This window comes from Halyomorpha halys, unplaced genomic scaffold, assembly GCF_000696795.3.
Source record: "Halyomorpha halys isolate HHAL.00 unplaced genomic scaffold, Hhal_1.1 Scaffold388.1, whole genome shotgun sequence".
NCBI lineage: Eukaryota > Metazoa > Arthropoda > Insecta > Hemiptera > Pentatomidae > Halyomorpha > Halyomorpha halys.
The window spans coordinates 512084-516747 of NW_027114767.1; the positions used below are offsets into that span (position 1 = coordinate 512084).

At 29.7% G+C, this 4664-nt stretch overlaps 1 protein-coding gene across 3 annotated transcripts in view; it reads right to left on the minus strand.

Moving 5' to 3' along the window:
- The window catches only part of Trh (tryptophan hydroxylase), a 261632-nt gene extending 258579 nt beyond the window's left edge, over window positions 1-3053 (minus strand). For 2 of the 3 annotated variants that reach the window (XM_067051896.1, XM_067051895.1), the window contains exon 1: window positions 2967-3053. The gene's annotated coding sequence lies outside the window, so the exon portion shown is untranslated. The remainder of the gene's footprint in view (window positions 1-2966) is intronic. The other variant, XM_067051897.1, reaches the window with a different exon arrangement.
- Between the last annotated feature and the right edge of the window lie 1611 nt (window positions 3054-4664).

Consider the following 4664-nt stretch of genomic DNA (forward strand, 5'->3'; position numbering starts at 1 on the left):
TCAATACAATTATTCTGTTGAACAATTTTCCTATATTACCTAGTTTAGTTACCATGAGGGGGTATTATTTTACATTGTGAGCAATAATTATTTTTCATTGTACAATAGTGCCCTGATGATGACTTATGGGCGAAAATTTGGTAATCTGTTTTTGACGAAAGATTTTCTTTTTATTTCTTCTTTGAATACATACAATGGCCAAGTGTATTATATTGCAATGCACATAGATATACATATCCCAGTTTTAAACATGTATTTTTACGAAAATAGTCAAATATCTTGAAAATAAGTGTATATACAAGGCGATCTCAATAGTATAATTCTTCGCTAATTTTTATTGATGATTATTACTTTACTTCTGATTAATAAATTAGTATTCTTAATTCACTAACACATTATCAATTTATCTATGTTATGAAGAAAAGTATTGAGGAGTTCTGTATTAAGTACGGTTTTAATCGTCCTCTGCCTTTTCGTTACAGAAATAGATTTCTTTTTTTATCCCATAAGATTTTTAAAACACATTATTGCACATCTACAGCATATAGAGAACCTTCAATAATAATTTCAAGTACATTGAAATTGTTATTTTTTTTAATACAGTGGTAAACAAGTTAGTTTGTAAGGGGTATCTATTCTTCTATATGCTAAGATATAGATAAAAAAAGTTTCCATGGAAGTCTGCAAAGAATATTTACAAAATACAAAAAGGATCAGATGTACATATCTATTCTCCGAATTAAAAGATTTTATTTTTTTATTATAGAGAATCCCAATATTTTTCAGATTATTTGCAGCATTCTTTCAAGATATGTATAGTTTTGGAGTTTTATGAAAAAAATATATATATTTTTTTAAAACCTCTTAGGATCGGATTTTTTTTAAACCCAACCTAATTTAAACATGTACTGTGTAAGGAAAACCATCATTAATAATTTTGTATATTTTTTCGTTACAGCTACGCATAGCTCAGTTTTATTATATAGATTTTCAGGTTCTGATAAATATCCCAAGAAGAGTATCCAATAATACACATGAGACGAACAGATAAGGAAAAAGATTAGAAGCATGTTAATCATACAGCCTGGCACCTCGGAAATATGTACCGTGATTTGATCCCTCATTAAATTGGAAATTTCTCTTCTTTCTTTCTTTTTTTTTTATTATTCAAAGCGAAATAAATTATTCAGACTATTATTCAGCACATCAGACCATTTGTGCTGACTTTCAAACAGAACAATTACAAAGTCATTCCACTATTTGTTGCTTGCTTTTTAACGATACTGTGGCCAACGGTCAGCTTATGAAGTAGCCGGATTTGCATTTATGTTTAAGAAGTATTAAAAACTCGAATAGATAATAAATTAAGTAACTTTTTTTTAGATAATTTAAGTCCTTTATATTCTAAATCGAAAATTCTGTCGATCCTGATATAGGAAAAAAACTATACTCTAAATTTAAATATATAACTACCATACTCCTCGAAATTGTGATAAATGCCTTATTGTTTGAGCAAGCAAAGAGATTTCAAATATGAGATGATTATATACACAAAAAAAGTAGGTCAATGTAGCATCCTCACTATTTCTGTAGTGTATATAAATAATTTTTATTTACAAGCAAATGCAGAAATAAAAAGTGTCCTAACATTATTTATTTTGGGGTTCCCTTGATGTCACTGCGCTAAAATGACTTAAAAAAAAAATACATGACTGTCTTTATTAGAAGGTAAATGATTTGTCGTTTAGGAATAGGATTTGCTGAGGAGTCGTTTCTTTTAATCTATTTTCTCTTCTGCTATATAAAACTAAAGAGTTTATTTATTTGAATGTGAACATTTCAAGAATTACAAGTCTAATGGGTAAAGTTTTTTGTTTTGTGTTAGATAGACCGTTAACTAAGGAAGGCTTTCATCACCACAAGAGAAGACAACCGTATAATAACAGACTCTTTTAGTTATTATTAAGTTAATAGGATGCAGTTGGTCGTGTACTCGTGGATGGAACATTTACGTATAATACGAATTTTAACGAAGGTAAAACCCTAGAGCATGACTAATATAATAACAGATTTATTTCTTTTCCTTAGAGAAATAAAATTATTTCCCTTGGGAAGTAGGAATCTGGTTTATAAACATAAAAAATTTATAAAAATTGCTACTATTTCATTGATTAAATTAATTTTAAATAATTTGCTATGCATAATTAAATAAAATATTTTTTTGAGCTGAATTTGATAACTTAAGTATAATTTATAGTTTACAATAGTTTCTCTATTACCCTAATCCATAGACCCCGTAGTATTCAAACAGCCTTCCAAATGTGCACTATCTTGTCTCGCCATCTTATAATTGTCCTTTCCCTCTATCTCTTGTGTACCCTTGGTATCCACTCTGTAGCAATTTTGGAACATCTCGTATCAAGTCTGGTAACATTACCAACTCACTTTCATTTCAGTTGATGAACTTCTTTTGGAAGACTTTTAGCTTTAATTCTAAATTTCCTAATCCTTATTCAGTTCCACCCATCCTTACAATCATCCTCGAAGTTTGAAACGGCAATGGCCAAGAGACCTTTTATAAAATAAAATCGACAATTGGAGTTTTGGCAATGGCTAGATGCTCCACTCGTGTGGAGTGATTGCGACTTTAGCGCACTTACTTAGCCTCGGTAAGAATACGCGGTAAGAGGGCTGCGCTGGGATCTCGAAGGCCCTGCTCTTCCCCTCATGCATGGGGATAGAGTGGGCTCGAGGTCCTCAGGTCGAGATTGTAAATATTGTATATCATTTATTTTACATTGTTTGATTATGTTCATTTTATTTATTTATTTTTATTTTTTTTTTGGTATGATGTGTCCAATTAGCACTATTATTCATTGCCCAAATTTTTTTTGGCAGATTGTAATAATACTTATCAATAAATAAAGTAATTATCACTAAAAAATATATCTAATAATTTTTTGTACTTTTATGTTGCTGGTGTGGTATTTTCTTTTTACAGCTATTGCAGTTCTTGAAAATTGCAATTGTGTCCTTACTAAAATTGATTTTTGCTGCCATCCATATCTGAAATTATTAATAACTTATCCTTTAATCCTGGAGGCAAAGACCCTAAAAAGTTACGATTTTGTTAAAAAATTGAGTTTCTGATCAATGAATCGTGTTAAGAAGACATTTAGTAAATGAAATAATTTTATTCATACGACTAATAACGTTTTTATTTAAATTCTTTTAACGAATAAAAATTAAAATATATTTTATGACAAGGCTGTATCACTAGATAAAAGTAACTTGCTTTAATATATAAAGTAAAAATTATGCGAAATTACATAGTTAGTAATTATATATTTAGATGACAAGTTGTATATCATTTTGCTGATGTCAACAGTCTTCTAATATCCTCTACCCCCTAGACAATCGATCTAAACCAATCGCTCTGAGAATGATAGATCCATTTATTATTAGACAAATTAGAACTGTCATACAGAGTATAATTGTTGCCTTTACGACAATTCATAGGACAATGATATGAAACTTGCTTGTCAGTCTTGTTTGCCTAATTGGACGTAATCATGAGCTTGCAATTATCTCGCCTAATCTTCAGGTTGAAGGACACGGTTGTTAGATGAAAATTTTCAAGGGCATATATAATATGTAACATAATATTTTAGCAAATATATTTTGTTTATTATTATTATGTCTAATATATATCACTAACTACTGAGCGATTCTTAGTCCGTCATGATACAACGTTTATCAATCCGTTGACTATATATATTATTCCGTTGTGGTGGACAAGTGTAGTTTCCTTCTGTTATTAATAACATTAATGTTTCCAAACATTTAAACATTTTCTGACGAAAAGGGTAATATTAGTATTAATAAATATGTAATATTAATTATTTATGTAACGTACATGATTCAAAAACGAATCTAAAAATAAGAACTGATACCGGAATAATAAACGCGAGTTGTAACAGTTTAGTTATTTGTTAAAAACCTTATAACATTGTTCGATTACTTCAAGATTACGAGCTATTTAGAAGGGTTTTTATGGAAATACCTAATTCAAAAAATTAAGATATGATTGGAGACATATTAATTAATTTAAACTTTGAATCAATACCCAATTCTAGTTAAATTAGAGATTTTTGGTTCTTTCTAAAGCGACGAATAAGGTCTGTGCATTTAAAATCATCTTTCATCTACAAGTAGAACTCGCTGGCATTTTGTTTCATATCAAGTAGATGAAAGTCAATTTATGCGGTCGAGGAAACTTCCATCATATCGCTGTGGAATTGGCGTTCCAGGCGAGCCACTTCGTGAGGAATAAATACTTGTCCGTATTAAGCATAAAGAGTTCAATCGTAAACAGCGGAATCTATTGCTTTATTTTCTCTTAAATTAAATAAACCTGCGTTGTTGTGACAAGGAATAGTTCTATATTAACCTTTCAAGGACGTTTATTGTTCCTTTTTTATAGTCTAGGTAAACGTTTGAATAGTTTCTAACTTAAAATGCTCTTTAGCTGCGGAGAAAAATACTGTTTTCTCCAATTTTATGGGAGTGTATAGAAACAAAATAACAATGGTGGAGACCTTTAACGGATAGACTTCATACTTCTGGATATTAGAAAATCAATAAAAAAAGTTAAATCCGTGAAA